This window comes from Triticum dicoccoides, chromosome 6B (genome assembly GCF_002162155.2).
Source record: "Triticum dicoccoides isolate Atlit2015 ecotype Zavitan chromosome 6B, WEW_v2.0, whole genome shotgun sequence".
Taxonomy (NCBI): domain Eukaryota; kingdom Viridiplantae; phylum Streptophyta; class Magnoliopsida; order Poales; family Poaceae; genus Triticum; species Triticum dicoccoides.
Window position 1 is genome coordinate 630734092 of NC_041391.1, and position 16638 is coordinate 630750729.

The 16638-nt window shown below is 47.1% G+C and overlaps 1 pseudogene; it reads left to right on the forward strand.

Moving 5' to 3' along the window:
- Nucleotides 1-2501: 2501 nt before the first annotated feature.
- On the forward strand, nucleotides 2502-4247 carry LOC119321294 (annotated as a pseudogene).
- The last annotated feature ends 12391 nt before the right edge of the window (nucleotides 4248-16638 follow it).

Genomic DNA, 16638 nt, shown 5'->3' on the forward strand with positions numbered 1-16638 from the left:
CTTTGCGCGACAGTACCGCTAGGTGGGACGGTAGTACCGCTGGCTCAGCGGTAGTACCGCCCACCCCAGCGGTAGTACCGCTCTCTGTGGGGCTGCTTGGGGGGTAACGGTTGGATTGTTCCCCCCATTATATAAGGGGGTCTTCTTCCTCAAAGTTGACCTACCTCTTCCCCCAAAAGCTCCATTGTTGCTCCAAGCTCCATTTTCGCCCGATCTCTCTCCCTAGCCAATCAAACTTGTTGATTTGCTAGGGATAGGTTGAGAAGGCCCCGATCTACACTTCCACCAAGAGAAATTTGATTCCCCCCACTAATCCCTAGCGGATCTTGTTACTCTTGGGTGTTTGAGCACCCTAGACGGTTGAGGTCACCGCGGAGTCATAGTCCACTGTGGTGAAGCTTCGTGGTGTCGTTGGGAGCCTCCAATTAAGTTATGGAGATAGCCCCAACCTTGTTTGTAAAGGTTCGGTCGCCGCCTTCAAGGGCACCAATAGTGGAATCACGGCATCTCGCATTATGTGAGGGCGTGAGGAGAATACGGTGGCCTAGTGGCTTCTTGGGAAGCATTGTGCCTCCACACCGCTCTAACGGAGACGTACTTCCCCTCAAAAGGAAGGAACTTCGGTAACACATCCTCGTCTCCATCGGCTCCATTCTTGGTTATCTCGTGCCTTTACTTGTGCAAGCTTATTTGTGTTGTATCCCTTGCTTGCTTGTGTACTTATTGTTGTTGCATCATATAGCTTGCTCACCTAGTTACATATTTACTTTGATGCAAAGTTTAATTTGGTAAAGAAAAACTAAAAAATTTTAGTTGCCTATTCACCCCCCTCTAGTCAACTATATTGATCCTTTCACTAAGGTTACTGAGATAGTCACATCGAGCAATGATATGGAGCATATTGAGGTGGCCTTGCCTGATGGTTTGGTTGGCGAGGTGCCTCCCTTTGTCTCCTCTTCGGCGACGCTTGCTTCAGGGGGCACTACCAATATGTTGTCTTCTGGGTCCGAGGAGCCACTTGGTGATATTGGTGCGCCATCTACCACCCTGTTGGATGAGTTCCTAAGCAGTTTCAGTTGCGCGGCACCGGGGTCCTTGCTCGAAGAACCGATTCATGTGCAGATTGACGGTGCATCTACTTGTTCCGAGAGGCGCAGTGGACGTTTGGATAAGAAGAACAGAAACTGCAACATTCCTACTACCAAGCACGCCGAATATAGGTTGGCGGAGGCTTATGGGGAACTGCCGAAGGGGATGACACCTAAGAAAGGCTCCGAGGAGGATGTGCAAGAGAATATGAACTCTTATCTCCGGATGTACAAGAAACTGCTTACGCCGACGTCGATCCAGGCAATTCGTGCATTGGTGGAGGCCAATGGTTGATCTCATTTTTCAAAAGGTTAGGTGCGAGTTCACATCTTGTCGCAGACATGTTCTTGAGGTTGCAGTGGTTGTCTTGGTCGGGTATGTTGTGTTGACGATGGTCTTGGGCCTCGGCACCCTTGTATCTGGCTCGGACGACGCCCCTTGAGTGCTAGCCCGGTGTGTTGGGTCTTCGCCGGTTTCCCTTAATTAACCGATGCCATGTATGATTTTTAGGTCCAGTTTCCCTTATTAACCGGACCAACTCTCTTCTTCTATATGCAATGCGGGAGCTCCCCGCCCTCTGACGTGGTTTCGTCAAAAATATTTCAATATGGACTACATACAGACTGAAATGAGTGAACAAACATACTAAAATGCGTCTGTATACATCGATTCAGAGAAAAGTTAGAACATCTTATATTTTTAACGGAGGGAGCAAGTTCTAAGTCGCTCATTAAAAGATTGAGTTGGTTTCAGTGCAAACATAATGACTTGTCTTCATTGCTATTTGTAGGTTTTAATTTCGCGTGTGGAAAGGTTTGGGTGATACTGACGAGTGAAGATGATCCTACAACCCAAAAGTGTTCCTTGTTCATGCTCCCGCTTTAATTGTTTCCCGGAGATTTCAACATTGGGTGGCAGAAAGCTTTTCAAGTGGTTTTGGGCCAGCCATTTTCCACGGGACCACAAAAAAGAGGGCCATTTTCACCAACTTTTGGCACCAATACCGTACGTTCACTCTGGCCTCAGCTTCCACCCTCGCAATCGCACTCGCCGCTCGGCTCTAACAGTGCCTGTAACCATCAGGGATCACCGACAAGATTCAACGGCACAGCATTCATCGCCTATCATCATCATGTCAGACCTGGCGTGGTTTAAACGTTCTTATAGTATTTTTTTACGGAGGGAGTATGAATGATCGAATTGCTAGCTAGTTCGTCGCCTATCATCATCATGTCATACCGGAGAACAAACCAGACTCCCTCCCAATTGCAAGTGTCTCTCTACTTTATTCGCAAAAAAAGAAGTGTCTCTCTACTTGGACCACACGCGCTATTCGTGCTGGTGCTGCGTACGGCGATCGACCACACAACCATCGATCGATCGAAGCATCGCTCGTCACACCACGAGGCTTTTCTGCCTTTAAAATTGAGATGCGCTGCGTCGTCACGAGTTCATATCCTCCCTGCGTGTGCGAGAGAGAGAGAGAGAGAGAGAGAGAGAGAGAGAGAGACCATGGGGACGAAGACGGTCGTTCTGTACCCGGGCCTCTCCGTGAGCCACTTCGTCCCGATGATGCGGCTCGCGGGGCCCCTCCTCGACCACGGCTACGGCGTCTCCGTCGCGCTCATCGACACCGGTGTCAAGGAGGACATCGCCTTCGGCGCCGCCGTCCGCCGCGTCGCCGCCTCCATGCCGTCCGTCCGCTTCCACACTCTCCCGGCCGTGGAGGACCCGCCCAAGCTGGCCCGGGACGGGCAGTTCGTGCTCACGTACCTCCACCTCGTGAGCCGCTACAACGAGCGCCTCCACGACTTCCTATGCTCCATGCGCGTCCATGCCGTGGTCGTGGACTCCCTGTCCAATGCGGCGCTCGCCGTCGTCAAGAGGCTCGGGATCCCTGGCTACACCTTGTTCACCTCGAGCGCCGCCACCTTCGTCGCCTTCGCCCAGCTCCCTACGGTCCTTGCAGAGGGCGGCCCGAGCTTCAAGGAGCTGGGAGACACCCCTCTCGAGCTATTCGGCCTTCCACCCATGCCGGCTTCGCATCTGTTGGGCGAGGTGCTCGAGGACCCGGAGAGCGACACATACAAGGCGATGATGGCCTTGCTGTGCCGGATCCTGGAGGCCGACGGCACACTGGTAAACACGTTCGAGTCGTTGGAGGCTCGGGCCGTGGCTGCTCTCAAGGACCCTCGTTGTGTCCCCGGCTGGGTATTGCCTCCGGTGTACTGCGTCGGTCCATTTGTCGGCAGCATCGCCGATGCCGAGGCAAAAGAGCGGCACGAGTGCCTCGCCTGGCTAGACGGCCAACCGGACCGCAGCGTCGTGTTCCTTTGCTTCGGGAGCATAGGCACTGGAAACCACTCTGAAGAGCAGCTCAGGGAGATCGCCGTTGGCCTCGACAAGTCCGGCCACCGCTTCTTGTGGGTTGTGCGAGCCCCTGCCAGCGACAACCCGGAGAAGCCACACGACCCCAGTGCCAACCCGGACCTCGACACGCTCCTGCCGGACGGTTTCATGGAGCGAACTAACGGCCGTGGCCTCGTCGTCAAGCTGTGGGCGCCACAGGTGGACGTCCTCCGCCACAGGGCCACGGGGGCGTTCGTGACGCACTGCGGGTGGAATTCGGTGCTGGAGGGCGTCACCGCGGGCGTGCCGGTGCTGGCCGTTGTACTCGGAGCAGAAGATGAACAAGGTGCACATGGTGGGGGACATGGGGATCGCCACGGAGATGGTCGGGTGGCAGCAGGGGCTGGTCAAGGCCGGCGAGGTAGAGGCCAAGGTAAGGCTTGTGATGGAGTCTGAGGAGGGTAGAGAGCTCAGAGCACGGGCGACGGCGCACAAGGAAGCCGCGGCTGTGGCTTGCAACGACGGCGGGTCGTCGCGCTTGGCGTTTGCCCAGTTCCTGGCGGACGTGGCCAGCCGGCAGGATCGGGCTTGCAGCGGGGAAGTGATACATGGGAGTGGGTGATGCATGAGCTTGGCATGCCGTACATGTTGCATCAGTATGGGGCTGCGTGTATTTACCTTTTTTTCCGTTTGTAAAGAGCTAGCGCCGGTATGTTTGCGTGACATTCGGTGCGGGGCTGGAAGATAGATGTATGGTGGAGATTCCCCAACACCCGACCCCCTCGCAATAATTCAAGAAATGCTTATGTTTCCCTCAAAAAAAAAAAAGAAATGCTTATGTGTAGCATACACGACAACAGGGTATACAACGCTACCGAGATCAATGTGTCGAAGATTCATGTAGCTATTTTTAGTGATATACTCCTTCGGTTACCGCTTAAGCGAGTAGCTATGTCAAAAAGAATCAACAACTCGTTCAGAAATATCCCACCCATCCTATAAAGCTTGTCTTGCATTTGTCTAGATATGAATGTATCTAGCATGTTTTAGTAGTTTCAAGAAGAAACAAAATGTGTGCTCGGCAAACCTTATAAAAAGACTTTTGAGTGTTAACATAAATAAAAAACAAATAACTACTGTAGTTAAGTAACATGTGTCTGATGTCTGTGAGTGATAAATAGCCAAGGGTTTCTATATGTTTGCATTAATTCAATTTTTGTGCTTGATGTCTTTGAAGCCGCCGTTTGCAGAAATATCGAGAACGTCGGCTTGAGAAGGAGCGGAAACATTCAATTCAACAAGCACATCGACAACGGGCAAATGAGTTTAGTCAGCTTCTAGTGTTCCATCCGAAGGCTTCTTAGTCATGGAAGTGGCGTCCTCTCGATCTCTTTAGTGTCCCACTAGCCATGCCGCGCGCCTTAATGAGACTGGGCATCACTATGTCAACGTATGAAGTATGGAACATCATGCCGAAGAGGAACAACAGATGCCTCATCAACGTCTCATGAGGTGTGCCGCATGGTACTACTGAATTTTTTTTGAGAAGCACTACTGGAATCAGGGAATTTGCCGTCAGCTAGTTCTTTGCCGTCCGCTAGTGGACGATAAAGAAGGTCTGTGCCGTCCGCTTCCAAAAAACAGATGGCAAAGAACTACCAGATGGCAAAGATACAATTTGCCATCTGTCAGTTTTTTGCCGTCAGCCAGCCGACGACAAAGGGCCCAAAAGCAGACGGCAAAGAGACTAGCTAGGCCCCACTAGGGCGTGGAGCTAGCTAGGTCAAATATTTGCCGTTCGACATATCTTTGCCTTCGCTAGCGGACGGCAAAGAATTTTCCTAACTAACCGCCGTGCCCCCCACCCCCCGGCCCATCCCCCCTCTCTCTCTCTGGCAGACGGCGAGCTGACCTGTTTGGTGACTTTGCCGTCTGTGGAAGACGACAAAGGCTGGAGAGGTTTGCCGTCTGTAGAAGACGGCAAAGAGCTGGGTGGAGTGACGCGTCTGCTGACGTCAGAATGCGGACGGCAAAGGGGGAGGGGCATGTTTGCCATCTACTGGCAGACGGCAAAGCCTCCCGTTAACCACCTAACATGTCTAACGCCTATTATTTGCCGTCCATGTTCTTGTCGTTTGCCACCGACGGCAAAGGGTCTTTGTCGTCCGCTTTGAGAAATCAGACAGCAAATAACCTATTTACCGTAGCTTTCTTTGCCGGGTAGCTTTGCTGTCTGGGGCTGACGACAAAGAGGTTTGCCGTCCTCTTTCGGTTCCTTTGCCGTCTGCCATGGCAGACGTCAAAGAAGCTGATTCCTGTAGTGAAGATAGCCACCATGTAGGGATAGCCAAGTTCATGATGTCCTTCTATCCCGCTCTCTCTGTGTGTGGTGGTGGTGGTGGTGGTGGGGGGGGGGGGTGTCAGGAAGAGGACTGATTTCTTTAGAGCTAGAGTTGTGTAGCAAGGTAATAAAGATAAGAAAAAAACAAACTATTTAGTGAGATGGTCTAAGGTGAGTTCGCCTAAAAAGCAAGGAGGATTAGGGGTTCTCAACTTAGACCTCATGAATAAAGCTCTCCTCGCTAAATAGCTTTGGAAGCTTGAAACTTAGGAGGGTCTTTGGCAAACTATTTTGTTAGAGAAGTATGTTAAAGGAAAATGTCTTTCTAGGATAAAACAGAAATCGGGCGATTTCCAGTTTTGGGTGGGACTCCTATCTGTGAAAGAAATTTTCTTTAAGTATGTCAAGAAGAAAGTTGGTAATAGTGAAAACATCGGGTTTCGGGAGGACTGGTGGTTATATGACAAATCACTTAACCAATCATGCCCGAGGTTATATAATTTGTGCTTTATAAAAAATATAAAATTGAATTATGTTATTAATAGTGATTGGGATCGTTTTTAATTTAGGACTCTCTGGGGTGATACTTTGAATCAATTGGAGGGGGGGGGGGGTCAAAGATAGATATTCTGACATTTATTTGTCTGGTGAAAAGGATATATCGACCTAGTCCTTAATAGCTCATGGTAAAAATTTGGTTAAATCTATAACTAGTAGAGTGTGAATGATATTAACTTCCCTTTCAAATTCATGTGGAAAGTGAAGGTTCCACCTAAAATCAATGTGTTTCTTAGGTTGGTGGAGCATAACAGTGTGGTAACAAAAGATGATCTGACAATAAGGGGCTGGATTGGCAACTCTAAATGTGCCTTTTGTTTTACTAATGAGACCATTGATCACCCGTTTGTTCACTGTTCAGTTGCCAAGTTCATGTAGTGTATTTTGCAAACTAATTTTAGTTTCTAGTCTATGCCTGTTGTGGTGCAAACAATGTTTTCTAAGATCTCCCAGTTTAGAAAGGAGAAAAAAATGAAGTTATGTATTGGTATCTTTTCTTTACTGTGGTTGATTTGGACCAGGTGAAATTATGTATTCTTCAATCACAAACCGGTAGTTGACCCTTTTGTGATTCTATAGAATAAGGGAAGTTGAACTAGGGAGTACGACTTCTAGAGCAAGTATCAAGTGAGGTATTCCATGCTTCAAGAGGATGGCATCCTGAGGTGCTTCGATTTACTAGTGGTTAATGTGTACATTGCTGGTGAGGATGTTTTCTTCGACATCGAGTTGCTGCATCCCTTGCCAACTATCTTTGGAGACTAGCTTTCATATTGCTTACCCTTTGTTCTTCTTGTTTATATATTAGTATGTCTGTGGGTTTCTAAGTTTAGTTCCAGATCTTCTTGGCTTAAATCGATGTAATGGAGTTGTGTTTGCCTGTTTGGTGTTGGAGGTAGCTCCTTTTGGTAGCTATTCTCTTAGTTGGAGCGATCATTTACGCTCTAGCGTTATGGTCCAGTCTAGTTTTTAGTGAGTTTGATCTATAAGCATTATCCATGGTTTCTGCTAAAGGAAATCGGGAGGGGGGCTCTTTTGCTAAAAAAACATGTACACATCGTGTGCCCAAGTTATGGAGTATGGTGGAGGGACCAATGACTTGCCACTGATTGGTAGGCCAATGATCATAGCCACATCATCCAACGTAGGCACCAACACCCCCGAACGACAATGAAAGGTGGGTGTCTCAAGTCTCCACTGATAACCAAAGGCTGTCAAAAGTTGGATTGGCGTGGGCCTGATGGTGGCCCTACGGGTGTCCTTGGCAAGGGCCTCGCCATAGCCCCGGCAAGGGTCTTGCCGGGGCCCCGGCAAGGGTCTTGCCGTGGCGCCTGCTGTCATCCCTGGCAAGGCTCTTGTCGGTGACCTTGTGGTCCTCCTTGGCTGGGATCCCGCCAAGGGTCGTCATCTTCTATAGTGTGTATCTGATCTTGAATGTCTTCACAAAGATTTGCATGCCACCACGGGGATGTCTCCCGAATCCTTGCCCCATGGGGGCAGTGGACTCAAGGGTGATTCGCTCCGTAGGTGTGGGGCGAGCTACCACGGCAAGGGTCTTTCCGGGTTTGCTAAAACCGCCCTCCGACAAGGATCTTGCCTGGGGAGTCCGCTTCGTCCCCTTTGCTCTTTGTGGTCTTGGTCTTGGCGTCGTTCTGCTCCTTTTGAGCTTTGGCCTTACCTTGGCTCACCTCCCTTGCCTTGCTCAGTGCAGTGGTGTCCATGGCTCAGACTGCCCGTGCACAGTTATAGGGGTACAAAAAGTGTACCCCTCTTTTTGTACACCGACAATTAATTAATGGTTTATTTAAGGTGGCAACTTTAATACACATCTGGGTGGATTGAGGCACCTGGGTACTCCAGCGATTGCCTGTTTTCTTTATGGACCGCCACCCAGGCTCAAAGGGATCATAAGATTATTCATGCTAAAAACTTCCGTGTGCAGCCACAAGCTACTATGGGCTCTAGCATAGTTGATTAAGTCGTGCGAACTCTTACAGTGGTAGACTAGCAGATGTAGGGGAAAGTAGGTGTAACTATCTACCCGCTCGTAAGGTGCTAGCGCTTCTGAAAGACTATGTCTCGGTCATCCGTTTCTCAAACACCATGTAGTGCGAGAATCCCAACGGAGGAGATCGAGTCTTGTGGGGAAAAGTGGGCAAACCTCTGCAGAGTGTATAAACTAATCATGGTTAGTCGTGTCCCCGGTTATGGACGTTTTGAGTATCTAGTACTTGGATTATCATGTGAATCTCATCATGTTACTTTAATTAATATTGTTGGGTTTGATGATGATGCTTAATTGGGATTGAGAGGATGTCTATCTTCTCGATGTTTAACAACCACCATGATAGTTAAATAAATTTATTCCTTTGCAGTAGGGAAAAATTGGCTTTATGCAAAACTGTAACCATAGAGCTTTTCCACCAGCCATATATGCATGTAGTATAGCATATTTCTGTTCATTACTCTCTATGTGTTACATTGCCAGCATATTCCATGTGCTGACCCGTTTTCAGGCTGGAACGTTCATGTTGCAGACTTTTCAGACGACGAGTAAGGTGCCTTAGGTCGTGGTTCTATACTCAGTGATGCCGTTGGAGTTGATGGACTCACTTATCTTCCAAGCCTTCCACTGTTATCATTATTTAGATGGCCTTAAGCCATATTTATTGTAATAAGTTCTCTTTTGAGACATTCGATGTAATAAGTGTGTGATTGCTACTCTGTTATAAATCCTTCAAGTACTGTGTGTGTCAGCATTACTGATCCAGGGATGACACTAAAGCACAGAGATCGGACTGTTTGAGGTCTGGTCGCTACAAGATGGTATCAAAGCACACACTGACTATAGGACACGACCACTAAGCTAAAAGCCCTAGATCACTACTCACACTTCTCATTTCTGACTCCTCATCTTTTGTACTCTTTTAGAATGGCGGATGCAAGGAACAAGTTCACGCAACTGGATGAAGATACACCCTTTGGACGTCACTTGAAGGAAGTCACTAGATACCTGAACATCGGAGTACCAAGCTTCACCGGGACCTACAACGCCACTTTACCTGAAGAGGAGCGCTGGACGGTTCAAGTTCAAGTTCCAGGAAGGACATTCATGCCCGTCACTGAGCCCATAGAGTTTTCCTTTGATGCACCAACCTGGAGTATAGGAAAGATCATGGCAGCCCACATCACTATGGGGCGCATTGGAGAAGTTTACCACAAGGATCTCAAGGATACTATCTACCAGATTTGTGGGCGCCGAGATGAGCAATGGGAGATGATCAGCACCAGGAAGGATAGATCAATTGCAGCTTTCATCCAGGAGTTAAACCAACACATTCGACGCCAGGATAACCAGATGTGCGCAGGCATGATAGACCTGAAGAAGGCCATGACCAAGATCACATAGCTGGAGGAAGAACTCAAGTCAACACGCGATGGATATGAGGAGGAAATAGCAACATTAGTGGAGAAGAATGATGATCTGAAGAAGAAGCTAAAAGTGTTCATGGGATTCCCCGCGACTGGAGGAGAAGACGATGATTGCACTTGTCCAGAGAACTACATCATCATCGATGACACCGACTCGGACCCAGACGATAGCGATGATGATTATGTTGATGAAGCTGGAGCAGATACCATGGAGTCTTCATCAGAGCAGTTTTTCTAGTCGACCACCATAGTAGTAGTAGTATTCTCCCATGTATCTGTATAGTCTGAGCACTTCTATAACGATAGTTAGACCGTTGTATGCCCTTGTTTGATTGAATGAAGTGATTTTGTTTGCATTTGTCTCATGTGCATATGGGTAGTGTTTTACCTCTAGACCTCATTCTATTTTATATTCTCATCTTTTCTAAAACCCTTAGATGCCTCCGAGACGTGACAATGGATTTGCTTTCCCACTAGAGCTCACTCAGTTGATCCAGCAGCAGAATGCGTTGATGTAGTTGCTAGTCTAGAATCAGAATTAGGGGAATAACAACAACAACAACCCACCACCGCCACCACTTGTTGATCACTTAACTCGTTTTCTTAGGCTGAATCCGCCGGTGTTCTCCAGTAGCACCGAGCCGATTGTTGCAGATGATTGGCTCCACAAGACAATAAGGGAGTTGACCACTACAGGATGCACAGGTGCGGAGAGGGTGCATTTTGCCGCACATTAGCATGAAGGACCCACAACATCATGGTGGGAGAATTTCACAGCCACCTATCCTATCGACACTGTTACATTCGACCAGTTTTAGTAGGAGCTATGGCCATGAAGAAGCGTGAGTTTCGCAACTTGCACCAAGGAGGACGGACTGTTGGCCAGTATGTGGATGCCTTTAGTAAGCTAGCACGTTATGCCCGAGATGACGTTGCTACGGATGCAGCTAAGCAGGAGAAGTTTCTGGAAGGACTGAATGATGAGCTGAGCATGCAGTTGATGGTAGCAACTTTCAACAACTACCAGGAGTTGGTAGATAGAGCTCTCATGATTGAAGGGAAGCAACAACAGATTGAGAACCGCAAGAGGAAGTATGGACAAGGGAGGTACAATTCTGGAGCTCAGCAGAAGCCACGTTTTACCCGGAAATCGGGAGGACATTTCCAGCATATCCATGGAGGAGGTAGATCGCACAATCATAATGGCCCCAAGAATGGTAATGGGAATGGAGGAAGCAACGGCCAGAACTGTACGAACCCGTCAACCCCAGCCAAGAGAGACCTGAGCCAAGTAACTTGCTATAAGTGCCATAAGACTGGACATTATGCCAATGAATGTCCTGAAACCCAGAATGGAAATGGAAATTGAAGCTCAGGGAAGAAGCCGAACCCTTTCAACAGGGGACAGGTGAACCACGTTAACGTGGAGGAGGTTGAAGCCCAACCAGATGCAGTAATAGGTAAGTTTTTGGTTAAGTCATTTACTGCAATCGCTCTTTTTGATACTGGTGCATCGCATTCATACATATCAAGGGGATTTGTGGATAAGTATAAATTGCCCACCAAAGTTCTTAGAACACCTATGTTAGTGAGCTCACCAGGAGCGGACTATATGGCTAGTCGAGGATGTTTTCAAGTGCCATTGAGTATAGGTAGGCATGTTTTCCCCTCGGATTTAATCATTTTGGAATCACAAGGTTTGGCTGTAATTCTGGGTATGGATTGGCTATCGATGTATGGAGGAAACATCGATTGCGCCAGTAAGTCGATTTTGCTTACCACTCCAGAAGGAAGAAGGATCAAGTATGTATCACAGCATGAGCCGAAGAGGACACAAGTAAATTCCTTATCAGGAGTTGTGTAGGAGGAAGTACCAGTGGTGAAGGATTTCCCTGATGTATTTCCCAAAGAGTTGCTAGCATGCCACCAAATAGAGACAATGAGTTTTTGATTGAGCTTTTCCCAGGCACAGGGCCGATATCTAAGAGACCATACCGGATGCCCGCACAAGATTTGGAGGAAATTAAGACGCAAATCAAGGAGTTACTGGATAAAGGCTTTATTCGCCCAAGTTCTTCACCTTGGGGATCGCTAGTACTTCTAGTGGAAAAGAAGGATGGATCATTGATGATGGTTGTTGATTATCGAGGACTGAATGAAGTAACAATCAAGAACAAATACCCATTGCGGATGACCAATGATTTGTTTAACCAATTACAAGGAGCTAAGGTATTTTCCAAGATTGATCTGCGATCAGGATACCACCAGTTGAAGATTCAAGAGCAGGATATACCTAAGAGAGCTTTTACCACCAGGTACGGGCTGTATGAGTATACCGTTATGTCATTTGGTCTGACTAACGCACCTGCATATTTCATGAACATGATGAACAAGGTATTTATGGAATTTCTGGATAAGTTCGTCGTGGTGTTCATTGATGATATTTTGTTCTACTCGAAGAATGAAGAAGAGCATAAGGAGCATTTGCATTTGGTACTTGAGAAGCTCAGAGAACATCAGTTATATGCTAAGTTCAGCAAATGTGAATTTTGGTTGAAAGAAGTTGGATTCCTCGGACATGTTATATCCGGAGAAGGAATAGCAGTAGATCCCACCAAGGTTGTCACTGTGACAAATTGGGTAGCACCAACGACAGTTGGAGAGATCCGGAGTTTTCTTGGGCTGGCAGGATACTACCGGAGATTCATTGAGAATTTCTCGAAGATTGCGAAGCCCATGACGGAGTTGTTAAAGAAGGATACGAAGTTCAAATGGGCCGAGGAATGTGAGGCCAGTTTCCAGGAGTTGAAGAAACATTTGGTTACATCGCCAGTGTTGATTTTGCCAGATCAGCGCAAGGATTATGAGGTGTATTGTGACGCTTCACGTCGAGGACTTGGAGCCGTGCTTATGTAGGAGGGAGGAGTTGGTTCGTATGCTTCACGATAGCTTAAGCCCCATGAGTTGGACTATGCTACACATGATTTGGAAGACTTGGAGACACTTTCTCATCGGAAACCATTATGAGGTGTACATGAATCACAAGAGTTTGAAATACATTTTCACACAGAAGGAGCTGAATCTCAGGCAAAGGAGATGGTTGGAGCTCATTAAGAATTATGATATGAGATTGCATTATCACCCCAGAAAGGCTAACATAGTAGCTGATGCGTTGAGCTGTAAGAGCCATGTAAACACACTCATGACAGGAGGATTACCAAAGGAGTTAGCCGATGATCTTCGTGAGCTATGTTTGGAGATAGTTCTGAGAGGCTATGTTGCAGCATTGGACATTCAGTCAACTTTGATGGATAAGATCAGAGAAGCTTAGAAGACCGACAAGGAGATTGCCTCTATAAAGGAGAAGATGAGCAAAGGAAAAGCTAAAGGATTTCGTGAGGATGAGCATGATACCTTATGGTTTGAGGACCGCATTTATGTGCCTAATGATCCGAAGAACAGGAAGTTGATTCTGCAAGAGGCCCATGATTCACCATACTCGATTCACCCAGGAAATACCAAGATGTATTTGGATTTGAAGGATATTTTCTGGTGGACCAGAATGAAGAAGGATATTGCGGAGTATGTAGCAGTATGTGATGTCTATCAGAGAGTGAAGGCAGAGCATCAGAAGCCAGCAGGATTGTTACAACCATTGCCAATACCCGAATGGAAGTGGGATAAGTTAGGCATGGATTTTATCACGGGATGGCCCAGGACTCGTTCAGGCTACGACTCGATTTGGGTTGTAGTCGATCGTTTGACGAAGGTAGCTCATTTCATCCTAGTGAAGACCACTTACACCAGTGCTAAGTTGGCAGAGATATACATGACCAGGATCGTATGTCTGCATGGAGTTTCGAGGAGCATTGTATCAGATAGAGGAACCCAGTTTACCTCAAAGTTCTGGAATCAGTTGCACGAAACTTTGGGTACCAGGCTAGAGTTCAGTATAACTTTTCACCCACAGACAGATGGACAGACCAAGAGAGTCAATCAGATTTTGGAGGATATGCTGAGAGCTTGTGTGCTAGATTATGGTTCTAGTTGGGACGACAATTTTCCATATGCAGAGTTCTCTTACAACAACAGTTATCAATCCAGTTTGAAGATGACCCCTTTCGAAGCCTTGTGTGGAAGGAGGTGCAGGACCCCATTGTCGTGGGATGAAGTTGGAGACCGCCAGTTGTTTGGACCGGATTTGATTAAGGAGTCTGAACAGAAGGTGAAGTTGATTCGCGATATGCTCAAGGTAGCCCAGTCCAGGCAGAAGAGCTATGCAGATCCAAAACACAAGGAGACAGTTTATGAAGTCGGAGACAGAGTTTATCTTCTTGTATCTCCACTTCGGGGAGTTAAGCGCTTTGGAGTTAAGAGAAAGTTAGCGCCACGTTTTGTGGGACCATACAAAGTTTTGGAGCGTATGGGAGAAGTTGCTTACAAGTTGGAGTTGCCCGAAGGATTGTCGGGAGTTCACGATGTGTTCCACATTTCCCAGTTGAAGAAGTGCCATGTAGAGATGGCTGATATACCGCTGAGAGATACAATGCCGCTGGAAGCAATTCAGTTGGATAGTGATTTGACCTATGAGGAGAAACCAGTCAAGATTCTCGAGTATGCCAGTCGAGTCACCCACAGCAAGGTTATCAAGTTTTTCAAAGTTCAGTGGTGCCAACACACCGAGGATGAAGCCACCTGGGAGCGAGAGGAAGATCTGCTGAAGGACCACCCTCACCTATTTTCTAGCCAACCCGAATCTCGAGGGCGAGATTCATCTTAAGGGGGGGGGGGGTAGAACATCCCAAATTTTCAATTTGGAATGTTATACACTAGATCATCAATGCATATCATATTTTATTTGCTTTCGGTTTGATCCTAGAAATTCTACACAACTCAAGGACCCTCGGAGAGAGTTGGGGATTTCGTTATTTTCATATTTGGGTTTTCTCAAATTTTGGAAATAAGATCATTTGATTTGATTTATTTTATCTTCAATTATTTATATTAAAAAATATGAGAGAGGGAATAAAATGACTTTCCCAAAATAAAGAAATATTGAGGATCTAATAAAAAATTCAAATAAGATTTATTTTGGAGTTTTTGCTATTTTATTTGAATTTAGGAAAAATTGCACGTTTTTCAAAACTGCATTTTAGGGCCAAGAAAATGTTCATCTCGTTCTAAATATTTTATTTAGACGGCGAAAATTTGTTTTGGCAATTTTAGATTATTTATTTATTTATTTCTAGAATTTATTTTCTATTCGGAAGAATTAAAAAAACGCGTGAGAGCCCGACTGGGCCAAGGCCCAGCCAAGCCGGGTCGGCCTCGCCAGCGCCACCGCCATCCCCGCCGTGTCACCGCCGGACTCGGGGAGTCCGACCCCGAGCCGCCTCCGCCGTCGCCCCTTCCCCAAGCCGGACGAGCCCCACCCTCCTATAAATATGCCGCCACCCCGTCGCCCTCACCCCGTCCCAGCCCTGCCGCCGAGCCGCCGTCGCCGCCTAGCGTCGCCGCTAGGAGTCGCCGCCGCCGCCTCCCACCGTCGCTGCCGCAGCCCCGCCACCCCGCGCCGTCCTGTCGCCCCGCCGGAGCCGAGCCGGAGGTATAGCCGCCGCCGCCGCCGTGGTCCGGTTTTTTTAGAAACCCTAGTTTCGTTTTTTTTATATAAATCAGTTTTTCCGGTTTATTTATTTAGGGAGCGCTCGCCCGTTCGTTCGTTTTAACGGATGAGTTCACTGTTTAGTCTCAGTTAACGAACGTTCGTTCGTTAATCTGTTCGTCAGTTTTTCTTTTCTCGGATTTTCCACGGTTATTTCTGATCGCGATTTCTGATCCGATTTTCGTTTTAGTATAACTTTTCGCTTGTTTATCGGAATCAGGTGATTCAAGCGCCTAGAGTTTCGTCTCGAAACCCTCTTTCCATTTAACCAAATCAAAAAAGTTTTTGCTTCTGTAAAATTTTACTTAGGTCCAGAATAGTAAACAAAGCTTGTTTCTTTCGCCGTTTGACTTTCGTTGCTTCGTTTGATTTGATTCTTTTTGCAAACCGGAGTTCTTAAGTTGAACTTTCTGGTTAGTTCTATTATTTGAGTTTTACCTGTGCATTAGATGAGTACTTATTGTATGCTTGTTTGTTTGCGATAGAGTACCCGGAGTGCACCGCTTGCTACTTTGAATCTCTAGGTTTCACGGATCATCAACAAGGCAAGTAACACTTTGATCATACCTATTTACTACCCAGTTTTATTGCATTAGATCAATCCTCAAACAATTGCATGATTAGTATCTGATTAATATGTGGGTTTTGGGAAGTAGACGAGGTAGCACCTATTACCTGTTTTATTATCAAACCCTTGGGAGTTACTCTACATTTGCTGATTATGCCATGCTATGCTAGTACACGTGGATTGGGTGAGTGTATCCAAGACAGATGTGAGATTGTTAATTAATGGTTTATTTAAGGTGGCAACTTTAATACACATCTGGGTGGATTGAGGCACCTGGGTAGTCCAGCGATTGCATGTTTTCTTTATGGACCACCACCCAGGCTCAAAGGGATCATAAGATTATTCATGCTAGAAACTTCCGTGTGCAGCCACAAGCTACTATGGGCTCTAGCATAGTTGATTAAGTCGTGCGAACTCTTACAGTGGTAGACTAGCAGATGTAGGGGAAAGTAGGTGTAACTATCTACCCGATCGTAAGGTGCTAGCACTTCTGAAAGACTATGTCTCGGTCATCCGTTTCTCAAACACCATGTAGTGCGAGAATCCCAACGGAGGAGATCGAGTCTTGTGGGGAAAAGTGCGCAAACCTCTGCAGAGTGTATAAACTAATCATGGTTAGCCGTGTCCCCGGTTATGGAC